Consider the following 18,179-nt stretch of genomic DNA (forward strand, 5'->3'; position numbering starts at 1 on the left):
GAGACGAGGAAACTCCTTTGTTATTTATTGTCTCTTCATTTCTGCACACTTTTTCTCATTATTTCTCTGGACAGATGAGCATGAGGAGTACTAACCCCAGTAAATCAAGGCATGTCCCTGACAGCCCTGAACTGTTGGTTCATGGTTAGTGTTATTTGATACAATCTATATTTACCAGAAATCCCACTGTGGGCTACAGATAACAGGGCAGATGTGTGTTATCGAAGGCTTAGAAGGTATTTACCTATACAGTTCTGTCTCACTCTCTTTGTCCCTATTGTCCACATATTACTTATTATGCCTTGTATTTCTGCAAAGTACTGTATGATTCTAAAGAAAGCAAATTTACTTGCATTTTCTTAATGTTTCTATAATTTGATGAAATCAAATCATCTATTATTAACTGCATATGAAAACCTGCCAGAAGCTATCCATGAACTGTACATGAACCAAATCTGCAAGGAAACCACTGGGTAGGAAAGTCTGGTATCCAGGAACTCACAGCGGAACTCCTGCCGGTCTGAGATGACCCAGTACATGTGATATCCTATCTAGCTCTGCCAGTTCAACCCTGCACTGGAGTTGGCGTGACCCACTGGAGCCACATAGACACATAGCCTCTCAGAGATGGGTGTGGCTTGCCAAGATGCCAATCAACATGTTGACTGCAGGACACCATGAAGGAAGACTCCACCTGCTGAAATCTTATCCCTGCCTTTGATGTACTCTCCCTTAAATAAAGGACTGGAGCCATTTTCTAGTTGTTTGGTTCCAGCTCCTACCAGGACTGGAGAACCTATCAGGTACTCCATTAAAATCTATTTTCTGACTCTGGCTCTTAATTCTTAACTAATTATTTCGGACTTTCTTTTTCTCAGGTGACTCATCACCTCCTGAGCAGAAAACTACCCTGGCAGGGTGCTGGCAACCCCACAATAAAAACACAAGCAAATCATTTTTGTATCATACCTATCCATCATATTCATCTCCCTCTCTTAGTCTCTTCTCAACACTATGTCTATTGAATTATGCTTCCTATCCACATATATCTCTATCATTTTATTTTTCCATATGTCTACATTCAAATTTCCCTTCTGTCTAGACTAGTATTTAATGAGAAAAGGCAGGCAAAGTATTTGCCTTTCTGTTCTAGCCAAAGTATATGCCTTGATCTGATTTTATCAAAATCATCCTACCTGAAAGTCCTAGCCATCAGGTTTGCCCAGTATTTGGATATGCTGGTCTAGTTAATGGGTTATAGAATGCCCCAAGATTCCTTAAGCAAATTTAGGAGCCCAAGAAAGATCCACTGATAAGCCATGCCCTCTGCCTCAGCATCTAGCTTTTTATCTCTTCAGCTTGTAGAACTCAGCAACTGATCCAGCACACGATGACTCAAGGAACTCATGTATTAGAATCAGAATGCCAATGTGATTCTGCCCCTTACTAGAACTTGCAAAGTAATGGTCATGTGCCACTGCTGTTCATGTATTACCTCCCCCACAAGAAGCCAGGTTAATATGAGAAAGTTGCTTAGCAACTGCATTACCAGAGAAAAGGAAATTGATAGGTTTTAGAACCAATTTCAAAAGGATCTTCAGTTGTTTCATAGCACTTAAATACATGCCTCATACCTAGTAGATGTTCAATAAATGCTTAGTCAGTTGAATTAGCAAACTTCACCAATCCTCATTTTCATCCTAAGAACCGTTTGTCAAGTAGACCATTTTCATGTTTGCCAATTTGGTGTTATACTATCAGTTTGATAGCATCAAACGAAGAATGATAATTTTTTTTTCATTTCTACATTTCCATAATTCCAAAGCTAATTGGAATAATCACATTCTCCTTTCTTGAATTCATTTTTTCAGTTACAGATCAAATCCTGCTTTTTCAGTGTCTTAAATAGCAATAGTGAAGAATGTCTTTAGGACTAGCAAACTAGAAGCATGATTTTGGTGAATTCATCAGTTTAAAGTTTTGCACACTCAAAACTTGTATTGATCATCACACTCAAATTACATCAAGTTCTCAGGAGGTAGGGTTATAATGACCAAGCTTGTAAAGCTGTTCTATAAGCCAGATTGCCAGCTGATTAATTTGTAAGAATAGTTAAGTACCAAGAAGACTGAACAGTCCTATCCTCAGGTCAGTTCATCTAAATTATGAAATATTGACAGGCATGATGGCACACACCTGTAATCGAAGCTTCTTGGAGCAGGAAGATCATAAGTTCAAGGTCAGCCTGGGCAACTTAGTGAGACCCTGTCTAAAAATAAAAAGTAAGCCAGGCACTGTGATGCACACCTGTAATCCCAATGGCTGAGGAGGCTGAGACAGGAAGATCAGGGGTTCAAAGCCAGCCTCAGCAACAATGAGGGGCTGAGAAACTCTGAGACCCTGTATCTAAATAAAATTCAAAATAGGGTTGGGGATGTGGCTCAGTGGTCAAGTGACCCTGAGTTTAATCCCTGGTACCAAAAAAACAAATAAATAAATATAAAAATAAAAGGGCTGAGGATGTAGCTCAGTGGTAAATCACCCCTGAGTTCAATCCCCAATACTACAAAAAAATCAATTGATTTTGAAATACCTAGCATTTTCTCAAAATGCTCTCCAATAGCTCAGTGGTAAATCACCCCTGAGTTCAATCCCCAATACTGCAAAAAATCAATTAATTTTGAAATAACTAGATAAAATACAGAAGGGGGAAAAAGCATTCTTGAAACATTTTGGAGTTCTGCAGGGCCTCCCTAGGGGAAGTATGGGAGTTATAGAAGCTGTAAGACACAGGAATGAGGAGGAGAAAACACTAGCCTAAATTGGAAAGTGAGCACATCATGGGGTTTTCAGAGAACATTATCAAGATGTGCACATTTATGTTCCATCCTCAATGGTGGGCATGAAGCAAAGTCAAAAATAGAAGGGAGGGGCTGGGTTTGTGGCTCAGTGGTAGAGCGCTTGCCTAGCATGCATGAAGCACCGGGTTTGATCTGATTCCCAGCACCACATTAAAAAAAATCTAAATAAACAAAATAAAGTTATTGTGCCCATCTACAACTAAATATATTTTTTTAAAAATAGAAGGGAGACAGGTACTGTGGTGTACACCTGTATTCGCAGCTACTCAGGAGATTAAGGCAGGAGGCTTGCAAATTCCAGGCTAGCCTAGGTAATTTAGTGAGACCCTGTCTCAAAATGAATAATAAGTTTCCCAGGCTAGTTAGGAAAGGCTAAAATGTTAATTGTAAGAAAAGAAAATAGAAGCCATGTTTTGAAGACTTCTATTACAGCTCTGAATTGCATGCAGTTACTTGGGCAAGTGGGTCAGGGCTCGGTCCTGAGACAGGCAGAAGGGAAAAATCCAGTAACAATATTTTCTCTATCAACGAATGAGAGTGGCAATCATGGGAGAGTGAAGAATTCCAAATGGGTAATATCAGTTAAAAGCAACATGGCATAGAATATCAGTGTTCAGCCGGGCCTTAGAGATATACCATATCAGTATGTGGAAAAGGGTTCTTAAATTTATGTGGAAGGGAAAGTAGACTATGGTGAATCAATGAATAAAAATAATGTGAGGTGACAAGCAACAACAATCATAGATGATAACATTATATTTCTGAGTGACCAGACAAAATAAAAGGCATAGAATGGATGATTCTTCTTGGCTGCTGTTTGGTACAGTCCCATTTCTAAATCATGTATAGTCTTTATAGTTTCTAAGGACAAGAATCAAAATGCTCTTTTATATGATCACATAAAAATAAAAATGGCTGTAACATAGCTCAGTGTTAAGGCACCCCTGGGTTTAGTTTCCAGTGCTAAAAAAGGACAAAAACACAATTAAATATGAGGCATGCTCTTTTATTGAGGATATTAAAATCCTATTCCTATATCTAGGGTTCCAGAAGAAAAAGAATGTCTAATCTCTTATTCAGTTGGAAATTCAGAAAATGAAAACATTATCTCCAAGACCTATATAAGGTACTATCTAAGGTTGATACCTTAGTAAAACAGAAGTTTAAATACACTTGTCTAATCAGAAGGCTTAAGCAGTTTTAATAATCAATTTCATAAAGCCCATCATGGAGTCCACTTATGCCCCATGTCATGCCCTGTGAGATATCAATGGCTGTATGAATACCTGGATCAATTGAGCAAAATTTAAACCATTCAATGAAAAGAGAGAGTCAGCCCCTTTCTTGAATTCTGTGGTTGTTATTAGGAGAGGTTAGAACAAAGGAGTTGGTGAGAAATAAACAACCCCCAACCAACACTGTTCATGTAGGGCTCCTGACTGAGCTCCATCCTGACTCTGCAACCTGTTCTCAAGGTTGTTCTTCCCATTTGCACCACCTTTTACTTTCTCCCTATTTCCATCTCCAACATTGTAAGTGCACTGAGGTAACTCCAAGGACATAATTTAATGTGAAGTACTCCATATAGAGTGATATTTTTAAAGTTTTCACATATTTATTACTCAATCAACCTACTGGGACAGAGCATAGAAACAAAAGAAATCATATCCCCCGCCCCCACAAAAAAATATGTCCAACTTTCCAGGCAGTGGTATCACTTTCAGATTAATCCAGTAAAATTTTAGTGACCTCAATGCAGCATAAAGATGTATGCCGTTTCATGTGCAATTCCTTATAGATGCAGCCTGGTTCTTTTCCAAAGACTCTGCTTGGAGTTGTTCCTGGTTTTATTACTAGTTTTTTTCTGAATCCATTAGAGAAGGGGCAATTTTGCTTTTGTTTATTGGCTGGGAATTGTTTGATCTGAAATGTCTTCTGAGAAGATATAGCAAGGAACAAAGTCAAGTGCACACACCATGATGGCTGAGAAAAAAAGCCAGGGAAATTTTTGTAATCCTTTCACAAGCAAAATGTATACATTCTATAATAAATATAGTTTATTAAAAATAACTATATTTATAATAAACCTCATGTGTGAGGTAGAGAAGAAAATTGGTGTAGTGGGAAAATAAGAAGAAAGCACCACTTTTCTTCAGACATTTTCTTGGAATAGGTATTTTAGAATATGAAAAATGAGAAGCACAGAGAAAATAGGGTAGGTTTGAGCAAATTGAGTGATGTGGATGGTAGATGTCTTCTCAACATTAACTTGAACCCAGTGGTTCAAGAGGGTAAGCATTAGGATGATCAGGAAAGCCATCTAGTTGGGTGAGGTGGTGTACTCCCGGAGTCCCAGTGACTCAGGAGGCAGAGGCAGGAGGATCACAAGTTTGAGGTCGGCCTCAGCAATTTAGTGAGACCCTGTTTGAAAATAACAAATAAAAAGGGCTGGGCATATGGCTCAGTGGTAGATCACCTCTGGGTGCAAGCCCCTGTACCACAAAAAAAAAAAAAAAAACCGACACTGAACTAAAAAGATTATTAAGATAAAGTGTGAAGGTTGAGGTCCAGATGTATGTATGAATCAGTGGAAGCCAGTCCAGACAGTAGGGAGAGAGAGCAAAAGTATGGATTTCCTTGATGACAAGACAATCTTAGCAACAATAATAAGGTACCAAGTTATGGGTGTTTTAAAATGGGCCTGCGAGTTCTTTGATATACTATGCCTCTCTTCCTAAGGTAGAGCCCAATTCCTCTACCCCTGAGTGTGAACTAAATATTGTAACTGACTTCTAAAAAAAAATAGAAATGATAGTGTGTGGCTTTAGAGACCTAGTCCTAACAAGCACTGAGGCCATTTCCTTACTTGGTTTGTTCATTGTACATATTTTTACTGGTTTCACTTGGCTTGATCCCTTTCACCTATGGCTACATTGCCATAGATGACTGAAGATCTGATCTTACAAGGACAAATAGGAGCACAGACTTTGGAACACGCAGGTCCCATAATGTGGTAGTGGTCTTTCCTTGGGACAGTCACCTCTGACTAAATCTAGCATAGGAACAACTACTTCCTTGATCAGATCAAACTCTCTATTCTTATTGGTTACACCCATGTTTCATACTCTCATGGACAGCATGAGGAGCAAAACCCTTAGGGGTACACTGAAGAAGCTTCTAGGTGGTTCAGAGATGCAGAACTATGGCCATCAAAAGCATGGTTATGTCCTTGCTTCTCCCCACACAAAGGCTCTTTCTCTCTCTTTCCTGTCAATGCAGCCATCTATTATCTTACCATCTGAATAGAAGGCAGCAAGGTAACTTAAAAAGTCATGACACTGGGAGTAGAAATACTTGAGTATTTGCTTTACCACTGATTATTGGAAGGGCCAGCAGATGGCAGTGTAGTGACCATAGGCTGTCCCTAAAACCAATCTGCAACCAGTTCGTTAAATAAACATACTTGGGAACCCTCTCCGTGCTATGTTTAATCAAAGATGAAATACTTTATCAGTCCATTTCACATTCCACTTGCCTCAGTCTATATTCTGATGGATTACTGCTCTTTGTGCTACCACTACCTTTATAAACCATAGATGGATGAAGAGGAGCAAAAATGAAGGCAGAAAACCATATTTAGAAGTCTTAATATTGTCCTCCACTCTTTCACTTGCACTCCAAATCCCAATCCTCTTCAAAATAAGTCCAGAAACTCCCAATTCAGAATAAGAGATACATGAAAAGCAGAAGAGTGTTTGAATGTCCATCAAAAGGGAAATGATTGAAGACTGAATATATATTGTGGTACAGGCCTAAATGCAGTTTTAGAATATGAGGTGGACATACAGAATCAGAAAAAAATTAAGACACCGCATAGATTATATATATTTAGTTAAGAAAGATATAGTTATCATAGTTATTTTCTCTAGGGTCTAGGGTAGGAATGCACTTCTGGAGGTAGTTATGAAGCTGATTTATTTGTAAGGGAGAACTGTCATAGGAAGACTAGGAATGTTGCAGGAAGAAGCAGGTCCCTCAGTTTCTTGTGTCCTGAGCAGGCAAATTACTGATAGCATAGTCATGTCCCCCCCCACACACACACCCCAAAGATTTATTTAAAATGAAATTACATTCAGCATGGACACTGCTCAGTCTCCAGAGTGAGAATGACACCTGTGTTCCCCGGAGGTCCTGTCTACACATTCTTTAGTTTCTGGTTTTGTCAGGCCTGAGAACCTAATTGAGACCAACCAATGTGGTACGTTGGTTTTCTTGCTTTGCTCAATGGGGATATCTACTGATCTGTTTATGTTTAAGGTCTGTTCTGTATGTGGGGAAATGGGGGTGGGGTGTGGTACTTGTTCTGTCCTTATGGTCTGTGGGCGCCCTGTGAGCAGGGCTGACAACCTGTTCTCTTGAGAGGCTGACTGTACACCCTGCTTCTTCAGAAAACTGATTTCCTCTCCCTGGGAAATTGTATCCCTGGGACCTCCCATCGTTCCTGCTGATCCCCAGCTTTTCTACCGATCAAGAATGTTTTGTGGTTCTACCGTAATATTTAAAAACAAAATTAGGAATAAAGTAGATCAGAAATGAATTTTAACTACTTCTGTCGATAGAAAGTCATCTGAACTCTGCCTCGGATTCCTCGTCTGGAGGGCGAAAGCAGCTCCAGTACCGACGTCCCGGCTGTTGGGCGGGGTTGAGGTCGCGGGGTGTGAGGCACTACGCCGAACAGAGCAAGCCCCGAGGTGTCAGCACAGTTTCACCACCTCGTCCGTGAAACCGGGTTGTGAGCCTCGCGTCGCCTGCTAACACAAGCGACAAGGGGAAGCGCCTCACAACCGGTGCCTCCGTGGACGCACGGAGGGGTTCTCGGACGTTATGATTGGTCCAGAGTATGAGAGAAGGACCCTCACGGTGAGAACCCAAGTCGATTAGCAGAGGGCGGAAACCAGGAGGAAGGGGGCGGTCTTTGAAGGCGAACTTTCGGACCTGGCCTGTGCACTTGCGTCCCGACTTTCAGATCCCGGCGTGCCGCGCGGCAACTTCCGGCGTGCCCGCGGTAGCTTCCGGCGTGCTAGGTGAGTCTCGCTGGGCTGGGCTTTTCATGGCGCGTGTATGTAAGGGCTGTGTCTTCGCCTTCTGCCCCGCTGCTGTCAGCTCCTGGGTCCCGGGACGCAAAACCTCGGTGGCGGAGACAACTGGGCCTTCTATCTGGGAGGCGTGGCGTCACCGAAGCCTTCTTGCAAGAGGACTACATAGAAGCTACTTGCCCTCAGAGAGCGGTAGATAAACCCTCCCGAAACCAGTTCTGGTATTAGGTGGGTGCAGATAAAGCGCCCTGAGAGTACCGGGCAGGGGCGAGGCTTCGAAGGATCTGGAGGCTTCAAGAAGGTGGAGGTGGCTTTGTTATAATCCTCATCCTTTCGTTTTCAAGAGGATGAGACCCTCTTGAGGACATAGAATTTTCTTCTACATTTGTAAGGTCTAGGCTCAGGTGTTCTTTCCTGGTTGGGAGGGGTGGAGAACAGCCATTCTTCGTATTCACTGTCTATGGAAAGAATGAATTAGGACTTTGGGGAAAGAGTGTTTCAGGCAGGAAAAGCTTGGTGGGTGAAGATGTTAATCTATTTCTAGATCAGGGATTCTCTACCAGGGGCGATTTTGCCCCTCAGAGGATATTCCCAGACATTGCCAATGTCTGGAGATAATTTTAGTCATCACTGGGATGGTGCTACTGGCATCTAGTGGGAGGTGGTCAGGGATGTAACCAAATATCTTTCAAAACAGGTTGCCCACCTACCCCAACCTAAGATCTATCTTACCCCAAATATCAGTCGTGCTGTTTTAGATGCCCTGCCTTAAAATGATAGTAGTGGAAATGGAAGGGGTACAGATGTCAGAGACATCTCAAGCAAAGACCAGTTTTGCCTCTGCATTAGCTTTTCATCACTGTGACAAATAACAGAAAAACAACTTTGAGGAGAAAACATTTGTTTTCAGCTAAGAATTTTCATTCTGTAGTCATCCAACTCCATTGCTCTGGCCTGAGGTAAGGTAGAAAATAATTGGCTGAAGGATGTGGTGGAGGAAAACTTCTCAGCTCATGTTAGCTAGGGATACAGAGAGGAAGAGGCCAGGGACAGATACAGTCCATAAGGGCATATCTTGAAGGATTCACTCCTTTAATTATGTCCCCCTTTCACCACCTACCAGTAGTCTATTCAGTTATCAATTGATTAATTCATTGATGAGGTCAGAGCCTTTATGAATGTGATGAGAAAACTATACATTCTTTAGTTCTTTTTTAGAGTGAGGAAATGAAGAGAAATAAATTCTCACATGACCTCTTTTCCAGAGCAAAGATTTTATCTGAGAGACCTAGCTGGAGGTGATTCTTCAGAGTTGTAGGAACTGAATTTTGAGCTGCAGATCAGCTTATGCAGTTGAACTCCTCACCTATCCTTGTTGTCTCTCAGGTGGTTGATGGTAAAGCTAACCTCTCTCAAAGGGATTGGCAATTTGGAGATCTCCCACCAGCCCTCCAGACTGTAGCAAGTATCTGGGCTTCTCAGGGTCTTCCACCAACTCTGAGAGCTCTGTTGTTAAAGGCAACAGCTGACATTGCACTCAGGAGAGAACTCTGGGGCTAAAGCAATTCCTGACCATCCTACACAGGGAGATTCAAGCTGGGTCTGAGTGATGGAGCATCACCCAGAAAGCAACGACCTTGGTACAGGATTTGGAGTGAGAACCTGGGGGACCAAAGTAACGGCTTTTTTCTGTTTGTTTTTGTATTGGGGATTGAACTCAGGGGTGTTTTACCACTAAGTTACATCTCCAGACCCCACCACTTTTCTGGTGGTGCTAGGAATTGAACCCAGGGCCTTGCATATGCTCGCAAGTGCTCTCCTACTGAGATGGGACCCCCAGTCCCATCTCCATCTCTTTTTATATTTATTTATTTATTTATTTTGGGGGGGGGCTGGGGATTGAACTCAGGGCCTTGTGCATGCAAGGCAGGCACTCTACCAACTGAGCTGTATCCCCAGCCCCTCCTTTTTATTTTTTGTTTTGAGATAGGGTCTCTTTAAGTTGCCAGAGCTGGCCTCAAACTTGTGGTCCTCCTGCCTCAGCCTCCCGAATGGCTGGGATTACATGCATGTGCCACTGCATCAAGGCAGTGGGAGGGTAAGGGAGTATGGTCAGAGAAAATGGATAGCAGGTTGTAATGGGCTTGGGTATGGGACAGGCAGTGGGAACAGGTGGAAAATCTTGATTTTGTTGCTCTTCCTTCTTTATCACTTCTTTTTTTCCCCAGCCGGTGTCCATGTCAGCCTTCCTAAGAGAATGCTGTTTTTCCTTTCCAGGAGAGTGGGCCAAAGGCAAGACTGGATGTTCTCACCAAACACTAAGCTTTCAGTAGGTCTCTCCTCCTCAATAATGAAGAGAGACACATATCCCCTGTAGAACACAAACTTTTTCCTCTTCAAGTTATATTCAACTGAGCCAGCTCTGAATGAAAATCTTCTGGTTCTTGAAGTGCTTGCTTTGTGATGGTTCACAATGCACAGCAAGGCAGAGGAATTTTAGTTAAGTCCTCTATTATGGTTTAAATATCCCCCAGAAGCTCATGGTGTGAGACAATGCAAGAAAGTTCAGAGGAGAAATGATTCGGTTGTAAGAGTCTTTAACCCAGGGCTCAGGTTGTGGCTCATCCGTAGTGCACTCTCCTAGCCATGTGTGAGGCCCTGGGTTCAATCCTCAGCACCTCATAAAAATAAATAAAAAAATAAAGGTGTTGTGTACAATCTCAACTAAAAAATAAATATTAAAAAAAGAGTCTTAACCCAATTTGTGAATTAATCCCGATAGGGATTAACTGAGTGGTTACTGAAGTGGTGGGGTGTGGCTGGAGAAGGTAGGAATTGGGTCCTGGTTTGGGGGGTATATATTTGTATCTGGCAAGTGGAGACTCTTTTTCTTTCTGCTTCCTGATTCCATGTGAGCTGCTTCCCTCTGACACACTCTTCTGCCATGATGTTCTGCCTCACCTCAAGCTCCGAGGAATAGAGCTGGCCTTCTATGGACTACAACTTCTGAAACTGTGAGCTGTAAATAAACCTTTCCTCTTCTACAGTTGTTCTGGTCAGATCATTTAGTCACAGCAGTGAAAAATCTGACTAAAACAGCCTCAATGTGAGGGGGACACTTCTCTAAACAGATTAATACAGCTAGATTTGTTATCAAGAGATGGCCAGAGTGGGACCAGAAGGACTGGGAGTATGCTGCATATATAACAGAGCTCAGGAGCTCAGGGTGTGGCTGCACAGACTCCCTACACTGCCCTGAGCAAACAGGACTCTGTTGTGCTCTCTGCCAGTGGTAGTTGTGGCACTGGGATATAACTTTCCTCCTGGTCCTGTTTTACCCAGCTGCACATATCCGACTTCTCATTCAGTGTTTTAGCTTTGGCTTTCCAGAGATCTCTATTCCCATACTTCTGTCCTGAGTCCACACGGTGATCTGTAGGGGTGAAGCAGGGTATCAGTGATGGAGTTTTTGTATTCAGACAATAATGTGTGAGCTCCAAGAATAGCAACCCTGCAGTAATGGAGGAGGGTGTTGCTGTGCTCCAACTGAAGCTAATGAAGCCCCATCCCCAGGAATTTTTCCAAGAGAAGAGCCAGGAATCATACTTAGGATCTTGCAGACCATAGGGCTTTAAAGGAGACCCCAACTACTTTGAGGAATGGTGAGACACAAAGTCTCAGGCTGGAAAGAGAAGCAGAGAGTGTCCAGAGATGAAAGTTTGTCAGTGTCTGTGACATCACAGACATGACCTCATAGTTCTTTCGGACCAGAATCAGTAGCAGGTAAGGTGGGGGTGCAGCTGTCAGACTGAGGCAGCTCTGTTCTTGATCTGGATTTGTTGTTTTCTCTGGCCATCTCTTCAGAAAGGCTCATTCCATGGTAATTTTGGAAGGCCCTTGTGTGTCAGTTCTGTGTTTTGAATGAAATTCTTCAAGTTTTTCTGTTAGCTGGTAGTACCCGTCCCCAGCAGCCACTAGACATCCAGACAGAAGGACACATTCTCCTGCCTGGGTCCTCTGGGGCTGTCAGAGGTTGGGCTGCCTGCATGCCATCAATAATACAACCAGTGGAAAGTCTTGAGTTTGTATTTGTATTGATTTCCTGAAACATTATTCAAACATGCTGTGGATATCTCTTAGATTTTTAAAAACTACTCTTGAACTCACATTTCCTTGTAGCTACAATCTCATCTCTCCACATGTTCCCCTTTCTGTCTTGTCTTCTCTAATCTGGCTTCTGCTACCACTGTTTCACTGTTATTCTTGTTGAGGGGTCCATTGATCTCTGGGTTGAAAAATCCAATAAACTTTTCTTGGTCCCCAAATCATTTGACATCTCAAGAACCTCCAGCCCAGGGCTGGGGCTGTGGCTCAAGTGGTAGCGCGCTCTCCTGGCATGCGTGTGGCCCCGGTTTGATCCTCTGCACCACATACAACAAAGATGTTGTGTCCGCCGAAAACTAAAAAAAATAAATATGAAAAAAAAGAAAAAAGAAAAAAAGAAAAAAGAAGAAGAAAAAAAAGAACCTCAAGCCCAGTTGATCACTCCCCCCCACCTTGAAATTCTCCATTCTCCTGACATTCCAGTGTCCTCGCCCTCTGCCTTTCCTTCTCCTTTTCAGATAATGCTCTTCTTCCATGCCTCTCGTTATTTCTCAGGCTTCAGTTTTAGGTCCTCCATTTCTCACTCAGCCAAGGATCCTAAAAATTAAATAGGCATAGAGATCATTTTAGAAGTTTATTCCAAATGCAAATTATTGAGATCCCCCCGCCCCCAGAAATTGTGTGTATATGGGACAGCCTAAGTTTTCTATAACCAATACCTGAGGGTCATACTCATGCAAGAGGTTCACAGACCACACTTGTAATCATCGCAATTTTCTTACTCTCAGCTTTAAATACCCTATGAAGATGGTTTCCCATCTGGTTTCTCATCTGAGCCATAGAGTTTAAATCCTGTGGCCTACTTTACTGCACCATTTGAGTTTCTTGTGCATTTTCTAACTGCAAAGTATCAAAAACTGAACCTCTGAATTTTCTCCCCAATATCTGCTCTTTTAGCATCATTTCCATCTTGGTAAATGGCATCTCCTTCCACTTGGCACCCTCTTTAAACAAGAAATCCAAAGGTTATCCTTGATATCTTCTGCCTCATCCCCTAACTAATCAGTATCATCCAATCGCTTAGACTGCCTGCCTTGCCCTTGTTCCTATTTTGGTGGTACTAAGCTACAAAGAGCATCGATCTTCTGCCCTGAAGGTAGCAGCAGTTCATAACCCTGAATGCTTTGAGGTCAAATACCGGTTTAAAAGAGATCCAGGCTTTTAACTTCTGGCTTGCTCCCTATGAGGGAAGCCCTTTCTTAACCCTGTGAGGGCTATTTTTGCCATAGTAACTTGGCCAGGAACAGCTCTCAGACAACTTCCAGACCACAGGGAGGCTCTGGTTTCCTGACAGGCCTTACAAAAACTACAGCCTTCTCCTTGTCAAATAGCCTCATTCTCAGCCAGGTGTCTGCAGAATAGGCTAACATCCTTATCCTGATTCTTGTTCCTGGAGGTGGTTCTGAAGGTCTAGTTATAGCAGGTCTACCGTTAAGTCAGGGATGGCTAGACCTCTCCAAAAGCAGAAGGCAGCTCTAGGAAATGCCTAGCCTGAGGAATCTGTGAATCTGTGAGGTAAATATCTTCCTTCCTGTAATGTAGCAACTCTTCTGTGTGCACTGCCTGAAGGCAGATGAGTGTACTACTCTCAGTGGAACTTCTCTCACAGACAGCACACTGGAGGCTCTTCCCTCAAGTGGGAGTAGCTACGGAAGCTTCATCCACAGTGCACCCAACCATGGGGCTCCATGCAGCATGGCCATGTCATGAGCACTGTTCTGGGAGTTGCCAAAGCTCTTCCTACAGACAGTGTACTGATAAGGTCTCTCCCCAATATGCATCCTCTGTGGGGCAGTGAGGCTGGAGCTCTGGTTGAAGGTTTGCTCATACTGAAGGGGCCTCTCCAGTGAGTTTGCTGATGGGCACTGAGGTCAGAGCACTCACTGAGGCCCTTCCCACACTCACCACCCTTGTGAGACTTCTTTCCCGTGTGGATGCTAATGCCAAACAAGGTAAGAGCCTCTACTAAAACCATTTCCACATTCAGAACCATCAGAAGCCTTTCCCACTGCGGGCTTAGCTTGTGGGGAAAAGGGTGCACTCTGAGTTGTTTTTCCCACACAGGGTGTGAACAGGCCATGTCCTGGTACAAAGTCTCTGGCAACTTGTCTTCCCCAGGCTGAGGGTCTCTCATCACCTGCCCCAGAGAGTGTCTGTGCAGGTTTCTTGGCACTGGGCTCACTCTCCCAGGCTTTTTTTTTTTTTTTTTTTTTTTTAGCTCAGAGTGGTAAAATCTTTGTCTACTAGATGTTCTCTGTAAAGGCTTGCTCATTTCTATTTCTGAATTATCTTTTTAAATCACTTTCTTGATTTCAAAACCTGGAAAAAATGCATTGGACTATGGAGAAGGAAAACAATGTAACAAGGGCAATAAGAAAGAAACACCCAACTGGAATTTTCCATGAGGTTAAGTCTCCTGCTAATCAGAAGCCTAAGTTTATTTTCCAATTGTAATATTTTTGAGCTCCAAATTCTGGGGTCACAGGCAAATTATACACTAACCTCTACAACCTTTCTTCTACCCTGTCATTTGGATATCCTGACATGATGACAAAACTAAGGCTAACAGTGAGCTCTGTGTCCTCTGTCAGTATGTACATAGGTGCGTTCTTAATCTCAAATGGCCTGACTTCTGGTAGCAGACCAACAAAAGGCCACCCTGGGTTTGGCCAGTTCAAAGTGGGACAAAGCAAGCTGTTGAGCCCCTGTCAGCACAGGGGTGACTGTGCTGGAGATGATGGAGTCTGGCCTGCAGGCTTAACTAGCAATCTGAGTATGACAAGCAGTGGAATTCCATGGGAAAAGATGTCCCGGATTCAGTGAACGAGGTCAGCGAGTGCTCCCTCTAGAAAACAAGGGAGATAAAAGCCAAGATTCCTGGCCTGACAGACTCACACATGGAGATGACAACAAAGCCCAAAGCAGTGCCCACTCCCTCTAGTCTGCTAGGCTAATAGCCTCCAAGTAGACGTGCCCAACCTGTCAGGGCTGAAAGTCCCACCAGGTCTGTGTGGGGACAGGACTGCAGGCCTAGTCTTCTAACTTCTGGGCCAATATTTCTGCAGTCCTTCTGCACAGTTCACAATGCAACTTCCACAACCCCTGTGGGCTCCTGTTCTGGCTCCTTTGTGCCTTAGCAACATTTCCTTCTTATCCAGGAACAGCATCACCTGCATAGGAGGTCCAGGAGCTTGAAGGAACACTCATTTCTTCAGAAAAGGTACAAGACTCGGGCATAGGGCCTCTTAATGGTTTTGGTAACTCAACTGTAGGCTTTTTTTTTAATTTGGAGACAGGATCTCTCTAAGTTTCTCAGGGCCTCACTTACGCTGGAAACTGGCTTTGAACTTGCAATCTTCCTGCCTCAGCCTCTTGAGCTGCTAGGATTACAGGCATGAGCCACCATGCCCAGCTCAACTGTAGGCTTTTGAACTTGGTGCAGAATTGCTCTGGAGTGTATAGAAAACCCTGCTCCTGGAGTCACTCTGTCATGGCCCAGCAGACGTGGTTGTTCCACGAACTGAGAGGGTTTTCAGAAAACCGAGAGCTACTGAGGATGGCCAGGAGTGTCCTGGTCTCCTCATAGTCCCAGTGCACACTGCCACAGTGCACAGTGATTGGGTTGGGGAGGACCGTCTATCCTTAAATGCAGGGGTTCAGTAGCCTCAGAAGCTGTATCTTAGTTCCCCAAACTACACTACAACTGCCTACTGTTATTCTGGGAAGACACCTCACTGGCTTTTCCCATAAAACATAAGAATGTTCAGGGTAGTATAAAAGGCATCCTCTCCCAACTGACATGGTCTGCAGAATTCTCCACAAAATCTGCCCTTTCTATTTACTCATCCTGAGTCCCACTCATTTCCCCAGGAGAAGAGACTCACTGTAAGGGTTGTGGCTTGCTTGTCTCCACAGTTTGGGACATGCTGAAGGTACCACTAAGAAGAGGGTGAACAGGAGAGACTTGAAGGGAAGCCAAGATTCATGGGCAAAAAGCCTGGTTATAGGATGTACTCCCCTATTCCTTATCTAAAACAGGAACACCTCCTTATCTGGCCCATCTGTTTATGTAAATTACAAAATGAGAATAAATAGTGAAAGTCGGCCATCTGATGGGGAGCAGGATAGGTGAAGAGTCATGAAGTCAGAGTGGGCAGTGAAAAAATACTCTGAGCAGCTCAGTGGATGGCATGAAATCTTTCCGATGTCTCTAGATGAAAAGGGGTTCAGGGTGAAAGTAAATGCTAAGGTGAAATGGGAATCTCAAAAGAGACAGAAGGTGTCAACCACAGCTTACTTGGGACCCAGCTGTCCAGACCCCAGCACCTACCTCCTGTGTCAGAGCCCCTCCTCAGGCAGATTCCTGAGAGCTGGAGGAGCAAATCTAGCTGGAGGAGAAAGAGCCACTGTTAAGAGGGGAACTTCTGCACAAAGCTGAGGTTCTCGTGGTAGGCTTCCCAGGAACCTGTCCAGAGTGCAAGTTCCTAGGCCCCACCCCAGAGCCTCCAGGTGATTCTCTGGCTGCTCCGAAAGGGGCCATCTCCTTCACGAGCACTTTCAAGTCTCAGAATCTGAGGCCTGAAAATACCAATGACATTCTTCACAGAGCTAGGAAAAAGTCCTAAAATTCATTTGGAAGAATAAAAGAGAGTAAATAGCCAAAGCAATTGTAAACCAAAAAGCAATGCTGCAAGCATCACAATACCTGTCTTCAATAATCACAAAAATTATACTACAGAGCTTTAGTAACAAAAACTGCATGTACTGACTTCAAAACAGACAGACCAATGGTATAGAATAGAAGTCACAGACAAACCCACCCAGATGCAGTCATCTGATCCTTGACTAAGGTGCCAAAAACACATTGGAGATCCATTTTAACAAATGGTGCTAGGAAGATGGGTTATCCATATGTAGAAAAATGAAACTAGACCCTGTATCTCACTTTGCACAAAAATCAACTCAAAATGGATCAAAGACATAGGAATTAGACCAGAAGATATGCAACCCCTAGAAGGAATATAAGACCAAAACTCTAGCATAAAGGCATAGGCAATTGATTTCTCAATAGGACCCCTAAAACTTAGGAAATAATGCTAAGAGTTCATAAATGGTATGACATCAAATTAAAAAGCTTTTACACAGCAAAGGAAACAAATCTGAATGTGAAGAAAAACTAGAGAAGAGAGAAAATCTTTGATAGCTATTCTTTTTTTTTAAGAGAGAATTTTTTAATATTTATTTTTTAGTTTTCGGTGGACACAACATCTTTATTTTATTTGTATGTGGTGCTGAGGATCGAACCCAGAGCCGTGTGCATGCCAGGCAAGCACGCTACCGCTTGAGCCACATCCCCAGCCCTGATAGCTATTCTTATGATATAAGATTAATCTCTAGAATATATAAAGAACTCAAAAAAACAACACCCAAAAAAATTCAACCCAATTAATAAGTTAGCAAATTAATTAAACAGACACTTCTCAAAAGAAGAAATATAAATGTTCGGGGCTGGGATTGTGGCTCAGTGGTAGAACGCTTGCCTAGCACCTGTGAGGCCCTGGGTTCGATCCTCAGCACCACATAAATAAATAAAATAAAGGTACTGTGTTCAGCTACAACTAAAAAATAAATACTAAAATAAAATTTTTAAAAAAAGAAATATAAATGTTCAACAAATATATGAAAAAATGTTCAACATCATTAGTAGATAGGAAAATGCAAATCAAAACTATACACTAAGATTTCTTCTCATACCTGTCAGAATGGCTGTCATCAAAAATACAAATAATAGCCAGGCATGGTGATGCACACCTGTAATCCCAAAGATGCAGGAGGATCATGAGTTGAAAGCCAGCCTCAGCAAAAGTGAGGCACCAAGCAACTTGGTGAGACCCTATCTCTAAATAAAATACAAAATAGGACTGGGGATGTGTCTCAGTGATCAAGTGCCCCTAAGTTCAATCCCGCTACACACAAAAAAATAAAACAAATAATAATAAATTCTGTAAAGGATGTGGAGAAAAATGAACACTTATACACTGTGGATGAGACTGTAAAT

General features: G+C 42.8%; 1 protein-coding gene across 2 annotated transcripts in view; it reads right to left on the reverse strand.

Moving 5' to 3' along the window:
* Positions 1-6,819: 6,819 nt before the first annotated feature.
* Positions 6,820-18,179, reverse strand: part of Znf597 (zinc finger protein 597) — a 47,013-nt gene continuing 35,653 nt past the window's right edge. Inside the window, exons 3-4 of one of the 2 annotated variants that reach the window (XR_009226805.1) lie at positions 12,514-12,658; positions 6,820-12,417 (exon numbers count right to left, since the gene is read on the reverse strand). The gene's annotated coding sequence lies outside the window, so the exon portion shown is untranslated. Of the gene's footprint in view, positions 12,659-18,179 lie in introns of both variants that reach the window. The other variant, XR_009226804.1, reaches the window with a different exon arrangement.

Source organism: Marmota monax, unplaced genomic scaffold, assembly GCF_021218885.2.
Source record: "Marmota monax isolate L192 unplaced genomic scaffold, Marmota_monax_Labrador192_F-V1.1 WCK01_AAM20220418_F8-fsc00035, whole genome shotgun sequence".
Classification (NCBI taxonomy): Eukaryota; Metazoa; Chordata; class Mammalia; order Rodentia; family Sciuridae; genus Marmota; species Marmota monax.